The sequence below is a fragment of the Cydia fagiglandana genome, chromosome 3 (assembly GCF_963556715.1).
Source record: "Cydia fagiglandana chromosome 3, ilCydFagi1.1, whole genome shotgun sequence".
In the NCBI taxonomy this organism is placed as follows: domain Eukaryota; kingdom Metazoa; phylum Arthropoda; class Insecta; order Lepidoptera; family Tortricidae; genus Cydia; species Cydia fagiglandana.
In genome coordinates, this window is record NC_085934.1 from 16,856,342 (window position 1) to 16,866,619 (window position 10,278).

Genomic DNA, 10,278 nt, shown 5'->3' on the forward strand with positions numbered 1-10,278 from the left:
TAAAGTTTACCAAAGGCTAGTACAAGCCAACATTACTATAAACTTCCCCAAGTGTTCATTTTTCAAAAAAGAACTTAAATATCTTGGTTACATAGTTAATGAACACGGCTTTCAAACAGATCCTGACAAGGTTAAGGCAATACTTAACATCCCACCTCCCACAACTCCTCGAGAAGTTAAAAAGTTCCTAGGTACAGCAAGTTGGTATAGACGCTTTATCCCCGATTTCAGCACAAAGGTTGCACCACTAACTAAACTTACCTCCACTTCCAAAAAAGCACCACCATTTAAATGGACATCACTAGAAGACAATGCCTTTAAATCCATTAAAGAAGCTCTAGTCTCTACCCCTGTTCTTGCTTGCCCAGACTTCTCAAAACCCTTCGCAGTCCACTGTGATGCATCCAGCTTCGGCATCGGTGCCATGCTGACCCAAGAATTTGACGGCGTTGAGAAACCCATTGCTTATATGAGCAAATCCCTAACTGGTCCCCAAAGAAATTACTCAATTACAGAAAGAGAACTCTTAAGTGTCTTACTAGCCCTAGAACATTGGCGTTGCTATCTTGACAACGGCTTAAAGTTCACAATCTACACAGACCATTCCGCATTACAATGGTTTCTCCATCTAGATAATCCAACCGGACGTCTAGCCCGCTGGAGTATTCGTCTATCTACATTTAACTTCGAAATTAAACATAAACGTGGTAAAGATCATCTAATCCCTGACGCTTTATCACGCTTACCTTCAGTAGACGTTATTAACTACAATAGTTCTAATACCAATGACGACTGGTATAATAATATCTACGCTAAATGCAGTTCTAACCCCAACACCACTCCAGATTACATAATACATAATAATAAATTATACCGATACTCAAAAACCCCTTCGTTACTCCAATCTGAGTATAATTGGAAAGAAGTTATCCCACTAGAGTACAGAATACCCATTATCACAGAAAATCATTCCACCCCAACTTGCGCTCATTTCGGAACATTTAAAACATACAATAAAGTTAAATTGAAATATTTTTGGCCAGGAATGTACAAAGATATTTCAAATTTTATTGCCAAATGCGAGACTTGCTTAGCTTGCAAACACCAAACCCAACTAAAACTTGGCCTAATGGGTAAACCTAAGCAATGCTCTCGACCCTTTCAATGCATTTCAATAGATTTGATCGGCCCCTTGCCTACTACACTAAAACACAACAGATTCATCTTTGTCGTTACTTGCTGTTTTTCAAAATACTGCCTCCTCTTTGCGATTAAACGTGCTACGTCATCAGTAATCGTTCATATTCTAGAAAACCTAGTTTTCCTAGTGTACGGAATCCCACAGACCATAATTCTTGACCATGGTCCTCAATTCGTTAGTCAAGAGACAACGGACTTATTCCACTCCTATCAGATCCCAAAAATACACTATTGCGCAATTAAATGCGCCCAACCAAATCCCGTGGAGAGATATAATAAAGTTGTTACCACAGCAATATCCTCATTCATACAGGATGACCACAGGAATTGGGATATCAACCTACATAAGATACAATTTGCTATTAATACTTCCGTAAATGAAACAACAAATTATACTCCTTCTTTCCTTGTATTTGGTCGCGAATTAGTCACATGTGGATCAGCATACGATAAATCTGATCTCACAGATGATATTATATTCGCGCCCAGAGACGAATACGCTGATAATCTTGGTCTTCTCCAGCCTGTCTTCTCCGAAGTACAAGCCCGTCTTTGGAGAGCGCACCAAACCAATTCTTCATCGTATAATAAACATCACCAACATTTCGAATTCAACGAAAATGACATCGTCTGGAAACGAAATTACGCAATTAGTAATTCTCCTAAACACTATTCTGCTAAACTTGCACCCAAGTTTATTAAATGTTCTATCCTAAAAAAAATATCACCCTTAGTATATGTCCTACAAGACATGTCCGGCAAAATGCTCGGACGATGGCATATTAGAGACCTTAAACCTCTCCCCAAAATTCTAAAATAAATAATATACTGTTTTTCCTTAATTAGATTCTTATTTGGCTCAAACTTAGCTACTTTTCTCCTAAGCTCCTAACTTGTAAAATATTGTATATAATGTTATACATTTATAATTATATCTCATCCCCATTATACATTTCGGACTCATTACATTTCGTACATACCTACTTAGTACGAATTTATACGTTCATTTATACTATTTAATTTATATAACGTTATATTACGTTCATATAACGTTATTCAAAGCTAACTCTACCAGAGTTAGAACAATACTTAGTTATATATTTCTTCCCTTGACATAACGTTCATATTTACGTACTTAGGTACATACGTACCGTACAGTACATTTATTAATTCCATTAAGGAATTATCTTATGATATTTTGTAGTAATCCTACATTCCATACGGCATTATTTTGTTGAATAAATTTCAACAATCGTACTCTTTGTAGGTACACATTATTGTAGATATTATATTTAGATTCATTAATATTCAGCGGGTGGTTACTGATTAATAAGCCTTAATACTAATGGAGAGCGATTTAATGAGTACGTCCTCTACTTAAAGGAGTACTCTATTGAAACTTATTTTGGTTAAACAATTAACCAAAATTTTATAAGATGATGTATGAATGACCTTTGGTATGCATGTTTAAATCGCCTCTCTTGTATGATAAACATTGTATATAACATCCCCACCTTCTAAATTTATCACTCATACCCATATTCATTACATTATATTTACATTACGGAAAAATCCTTTGGCCATAAGCCCCAGGATTTTCCCTTCCAGGGCGACCCCGGTAGTGTAACGGTGCGTGTAACGAAGCGTTACACTATCGACCTTCATACTATTTCTGGCACCATACAAATTCTAAATTCCTTTTTGAAATTCAAATCCTATTCCAAATTCCATTCAATGATTTTTATTTTCAGTTCGATCACATACTTTGATCGATAAACATCATTTTATCTAACGGACTGTACTTCCCAAGTTTCTAAACACGACCGTTTAAGTGTGATTTTTATTAGTAAACGTAATAATTCATAAGTGCGTGCAGTTCAGTATAGTGCTCGTTTTGTGACCCTGCACACCTTCCAGATATATATCTACATCATCACCAAGGCACATATTGTGCCTTTTTATTTAAATAATAAATACCCCTCATCGCTCTGGATCCTGCCTTTTCATTCCCATCATCCCCGTGAGGCTCCTCTACCTGCCCCCTCACAATTATCTCGAAATCCGAATAGGCCTGTCTGTCAGTAAAGAGATTCAATTTGAATAAAACAGAATCATAATAAATAAGTTTTCAATATTCCTAAATCACTTTACCATATTTAGAACAAACTAGAGTGTGAGAACAATTATAAAGTTGTAGCGGTGTCTCCTCCCGCGCCCGGTTCCGCACAATTTCCGCCTGTCACACTCACGCCGACGAGGGTACCTTACTCTTGGTAAATTAGATCCACTATATTGTACGTACGTATTTATAGTATTGAAATATCACTTTAATATTATTTATAGTAATGACTTTGTCAAGTGTGGAAAGTTTCTTAACAAATCTATTTGTAGATGTATACTTAAAAATCTTGCTTCTAAGTTTTCTGAAATACTGAGAAGATTATAATTTATAATGTACGAGAAGATAAAAGTACCAATATCTCGTGTAATCCTATGGTATCAAATAACAAAAAGGTATATTATGTATGGTTTCGAGCGGGTGATGGGAGTAGAAGTCAAACACCTTATGTGTGATAGTATAAGAACGTAAGAACGTTTATTCTCTAAATGCCTGCCTATATATACACGTTAGGTTGCGCTGACACAAGCAATATGCGTTTATGTTGCAGTAAACCAGAGTGTTACTGTTAAATACTAAAAGTGGCTAATTGCCATATTACAAGAGTCTACGTCAAAGATATGTTTAGACTTTTGCACATTACTCCCTTGTACTGTACAACTGTTACTTTGTAACATTTAAGGACATACCTAATAACTATGCCCTGGATTGATGGACAGACATTTTAGCGTATTTTTCTGTTATTTAATTTCAATGATAGTGTTTATGAACAAATTATGATGAACATCAATTTTTGTATAAGATAACGATATTTGTTGCATCGAAACATATTGAACCATAAAAACATGATAATAAGCTATTTAAGGTTTATTGTGTAATAGTTTCAAAAATCGAATTTAACTACAAAATTAGATTAATGTTAGTTTAAAAAATATTTAGTTTTAAAGTAAATTAACATAAAACAACTTCCCATGAAGATAATCAAAGGTTTATTGTTCCCAGCAACGAAGCGGCTGAGAGGAAAAGTTGGAAAGTTGTTAATAAGGAGCCAACTGTGTTGCTGCTCGAAGCTGAGGAACGATCTTATAAATTATCGTTAGTAAAGTAATTAACGACATATAAAATAGCCAGAGCCCTCTTCGATATTGTACAGCTAGCTGTATAATTGCATACTCAATTTTAGGATGGGATCGAAAGGTCTAAGTTTGTTAACGCATCCAATCATGATAAAATATTTAAGCAGTGGTTTTTAATCGATGGTTTTAAGACAACTAATGGTCCATGGAAGCACCTGAAGTCTGCGATCATATATAACCATGGATACCGCCTTTAGGAACATTACCGTTCAAATTCTCGGGCCAAATTAGCACACATACACAATTACGCCTACATTCAAATAAGACGACGCGTTTACAGAGCCTGTAATCAAAGCTGGTAAACGAAATAATAGTCATCTTTATTACACTAATGGTACATAGCTAAGTGTAGATGAAATGCATGTAATGTCAATAACTACCAATCAGCGACATTAATCCGCTAATAACCTTCTTGCTGTACGTACTGGCCGCTGAGAGTTCGCGGTTCATATTTGATTAGAATATGACTTGGACAGGGACAGGTTTATGCCATACATTGAAGAACCAGTCAAATAATTCACGTATAATAATTTAATGCAGATTAAAAGATAACTAGTTAAAATGTTGTTATGAAATGACTAACTCAACATAAGTAAATATATCATTGTTGTATAAATGTATTCCGCTATAATAAGTATTTTGTATATTTTATTATCAATCTGTATGGCAGTGCCAATTCACGTTCAGGTATAGTTTGTCCGTTTTTCTAAGATCAAGTACGCCATAGTAAATGTATGGCGAACTTGATCTTAGAAATCGGACTGTATGCAAACTATACAGTATGCAAAATTTACACGGGTACACGAATCGGGTCAAAAATATTTGAACAGGCGGAGTCACAATAAATCCCCACTTTAAGTTCCAATGGAAATATTTTATATGTATATAGCCGGTCAAGCAAGTTTGTCAGTAGAAAAAGGTGCAAAATTAAAATTTTGTTTGGGACCACACCCGTTCGCGCGCTTACATTTTCTAAATTTGCCGCTTTTTTCTACTGACGGAAATGGCTTGAGAGAGAACTTACATATATGTGACGGTAGAGGGTGGTTTCGAATGATCAACATTTCCAGATAATGTGTGTATTTGTTAAATTAATTCAGTGGAAGTGTATCTACATATAGGAGACCGGGTATGATTATCTCACGAGTTATATCTCATGAATAGAACATATTCTAAATATCTTTCCAGGCATCCACTTAATTTCATGTCTCTCTAATTGGACAGCTTTTTTCCATAGTTCTCTGCGAATAGCATCTTGTGGGAATCTGAATGGAAAGTAATGTAAAATGATAATATTAAATTTGATTATTAATTTGGAATAATTAGGTAGTTTTTTTTACAGCTCCATCTCATGAAATAAAAAAGGAAAATACAAATCTGTAAGAAAGAATTCATTAAGTACTACATTTATAATTATATAGAAAATACCTAAACTAAGCACAAGTTAATAAAATAGTCTACTTCATTTGGCATAACACCATCCCTATTATCCTCGCAATTTAAAAAGTCGTATGCAGTTGTTACGTTTTAGCTTAGCACGGTAGTATTGAAAACAAATCGTCATGTTTTTTCCAAATTCTACTGAAGTTATCTGTTTACTACAAGTGAAAAGTGATTCCACTGTCCTTGGTATGAACTAAAATAACTTCTGCAGCACTTCACGACACATGAATATATTTTTAATTACAAAAAAACCTTGTTTTTAACCGACTTCCAAATCCTAAAGGAGGAGGTTATCAATTCGGTTGTATGTTTTTTTTTATTTTTATTTTTTTTATTTTTTTTATTTTTTTTATTTTTTATTGTATTTTTTATGTTTGTTACTCCATATCTCCGTCATTACTGGACCGATTTTGAAAAATATTTTTTTGATTGTATGTATATGCATACAGATTGGTCCCGTTTTTGTCAAAATCCAGTTCTGATGATGGAATCCATGAGGAATCGACGGAACTCCTCAAATCTTAAAGGCATACATATGGTGATTTTTGTGTTTTTATCAACAAATCAAGCATATACATTCAAAAACGTGACATTTGATGAAGTGGAACTGCTGATGATGATCAGAACGGAACTCTTCAACGACGCATAGTTCACCTTTGGCGATTTGTCCTCTTCGTTATGTTTGTTAAGCAAGTTAAGTTTTTAAGCCACAATTTTGTCAAGCTTGAGTTCTGATGATGGGATCCATGAGAAATCGAGGGAACTCCTCAAATTTTAAAGGCATGCGTATAGAGATTTTTGTATTTTCATCAGAAAATCAAGCATTTTCATTAAAAACCGTCGCATTTGATGAAGTTGAACTGCTGATGATGATCAGAACGGAACTCTTCAACGACGCATAGTTCAAGTCTGGCGATTTGTCCTCTTCGTTATGTTTGTTAAGCAAGTTAAGTTTTTAGGCCACATTTCTGTCAAGCTCGAGTTCTGATGATGGGATCCATAAGGAATCGAGGGAACTCCTCAAATCTTAAAGGCATACGTATAGAATTTTTTGTATTTTCATCATAAAATCAAGCATTTACATTAAAAACTGTCGCATTTGATGAAGTGGAACTGCTGATGATGATCAGAACAGAACTCTTCAACGACGCATAGTACATGTTTGGTGATTTCGAATTTCGATTTTGACTTGGACTGGGACCCGGACTCATACCCGGATCCGGTTCGGACCCGGACTCGGACTCGGACTCGGACCCGGACTCGGACCCGGACTCGGACCCGGACTCGGACCCGGACTCGGACCCGGACTCGGACCCGGACCCGGACTTGGACCGGGACTCGGACCCGGACTCTGACTCAGAGACCCGGACCTTGACCCGGAAAACCACTATGATACCTAAACTAAATAAACCACTATGATTACCTACCATAAAATGTGGGTATGATGATGCCAAACCCCTCCCGCTCAAACTCCCGTACACCGCACCGCATGCGCCGTTAAGTGGGTTAGGTTAGGTTTGAACTGCGATCCTCACAGAACCGAACAAAAGTGGGTTAGGTTTGGTTAGAACTGCGATCCTCACAGAACCGAACTGCTATCAGAGAAGTGGGTTAGGTTAGGCTAGATAACTACAACCCTTACGGAAACGAAATGCTACTAGAAAGTAGGTACTGGTTTTACCTCCTTTTCTACATAGTGCACCATCTACCATAATCTTTCACCGGGCCCAATAGAAGTCGGTTTTTTTTTCTTAAAAATTATTATAAATCAATTTAGCCATTTGTCACTGACTGTCATCTCGGTCGTACTGAGATTGCCAATCGAGCAGTTTGTAAGTACCGCCTATCGCGGGGTAGTTTGCGTTGGGTCATAATTGAGCGGACAGAATACTTCCATGTATAGCATTTCGCTGCCTGAAGTGATCCGAAAAGTTATATAGACAGAACAAACCTTTGTTGAATTTAATTGTAATGAAAACATTTTAACTGAAAACATAAAACAATGAGATTACAATGTAAATTAAGTGTAAGTATGTAATTGTACTTACATGTATGATGAACTCGCACGCAAGCTTTTCTTAGTTTGAAAACATAAAGATATATTTTATACTACATTAATTTTTCCCGAATTATTAATTATATTTTGCGCACAAAAATGATTTTAGATTGGTCTTGTAGCAAAAATCTCTTAAAATCCAGCAAAGTATCGCGTATCAGACAATCTGACTAAAAAATAGGTTAAAATAAATACTGACGTAATTTTTCAATGAGTTAAAAAGGTAACAAAAACGAAATGAGCATTACGTCAAAATTATATTAAATTTCCATAATGATTGTTAAAATAATTTAGTCTTCAGAAAATCCCACCGGTTCTCTATAGCAATGATTTATGTCACCAACCATTTAGGTATATGGTCATTATTTAGATTTACAACGCCAATAATTTGTAATTTGGGTTTGAATTTATTTCAATTATATAAGTAAAATAAAATGGGGGCAAGTAAGGATTACCTTAATAAAATTAAAACCCATATAGTTTTTATAATAATACAAAAACAATTCGTTTAAAATTATAGTCGCTAAAACACAGATATAAGTAGGTATGTAAAACTTCCGTAGAATCGGTACATAAATTTTACGACATCAATATCTCACATCCGCCTTTTAAAAGCGATTTTGTCATGAGGACAATTCAAATTAAATCTGACTTAAAATTATATCATTCATCAAACATCGTTCAAAAGTAAATTACAAAAACTTTCTAACGAAATTGGTTGAAAGTGATGTTTAACGTATAAATCACACGAGTTTCAAAGAATCATTAAATTTCTAAAATACTCACATTAATCGATAAAAATCCCAAATACAAAGTCAGAAAACACAACCATCACACAACTACGTAAGAAGTAAGAACGATCGCACCGAGGGCCGCATCGCGACGATTTGTGGTGAGGCGCGTGACCGGCCGCGCGCGCCGCCCAGCGCTGAATGACACCTGCGGGACGGATCGGGCACCACTCCCGTGCAAGCGAGGACCCTTACTGCCGTATTCGAACTTCAAGATATTCACAAGAAACGACACGTACTAGATCCATTCTAGATACGTTATAGTTTAGATATCAACTAGTTCTCTTTTGCAGCGCAATTCGGGCAACCAATGTCACTTTTACGTTACATAGAGTAAGATATCTATTAGATATGAATTAGATCTCTAAGTCATATCCTGTGGAAATCGTTGAAGAGTATCTCCAGAATTGCGCAAATGTCAAATTTGACAGGTTAGATCTTAAACATATCGTTATCGTATCTTGGTGATGTCTAGTAGATGTCTATTTCATAATCCGAATCGAGCCCTTAGACGTTTTGAATCTCCTACAGTGTTAGAACCCTAATCTTTTGTTTGAACGCTGCGCGATGTCATAAACGTGTAAGCAACGCCAATGGGAAAACTTTGTCAAGTGAATTAAGAAAATTTTATACACTTGTCAGTAGTAAGTAGAAGCATAGTCTTTGTTATAATTGACATTCGGTTATGTTTTATTAGACGCATGTGTCGCGAATATCGAATCGCGAACCGGCTAATAGTTGCCAGCGTCATGGGGTAGATGGCGCTCGCAGTCACGTTTAAGTTAAAATAACCGCTTCTAGGTTATTTGTGATTTTTTAGGAAAAGATAAGAGGGTAGACGCCGAACGATAGGAATAAGACGAGGTTAGGTGCGAACAAAATCTACGGAGGGAGATAATTTTGCTTTTGGATCAATTCAACGAGTTTCTTATGGTGTTATTAGATTAATTATGTGTCTCCTGTAAATTGTGAATAACGTATATCAGTATTCAGAGTGAACAGTGATCCGAGGGAATTGTTGATGGCTAATATGAACTTATGGTAAACTAGTGTGAGGAATGGGGTCGCTATAAGGGGAGGTTTGGAGGCGACTAAGCTCAGGAAACCAGGTGGATAATCAGGTGAAACTAATTTATATGTAGGTAATAAAGTAGGACACCAGCAATGAGTGAATCGTCATCTCACTAACGTCCAGGCCTCATATAGGTATGTCGTATGATTACATATCGTTGACCAATCTCAGTAAAGGCATCATCTCATTCGATAGGTTAACAACTATGGTGAGCTTGACGACATGGTGGAGATGCTGGGATCTTTTATGCACATGCATAATCAATCATCATCAAAAGTAACATATGAAAAGTCAATTTATATAATTATGCACGTACAACTTAAGAGTTATTTTTTTTTGTTTGTTCAGTTCAATTTAAGGTTTTTTTCAGGCATGAAATGAAGCCCATATTTATGTAATCCTATTTTTGCAAAAAGGCGTTAAGCTGGCGAATATGTTATTGTTTCACCGGAGCACATATG

The 10,278-nt window shown here is 35.9% G+C and overlaps 1 protein-coding gene across 1 annotated transcript in view; it reads right to left on the bottom strand.

Annotated features, from left to right (window-relative positions):
• The window catches only part of LOC134680240 (cell adhesion molecule Dscam2-like), a 39,442-nt gene extending 30,557 nt beyond the window's left edge, over positions 1-8,885 (bottom strand). The window contains exon 1 of the mRNA XM_063539332.1: positions 8,741-8,885. The gene's annotated coding sequence lies outside the window, so the exon portion shown is untranslated. The remainder of the gene's footprint in view (positions 1-8,740) is intronic.
• Between the last annotated feature and the right edge of the window lie 1,393 nt (positions 8,886-10,278).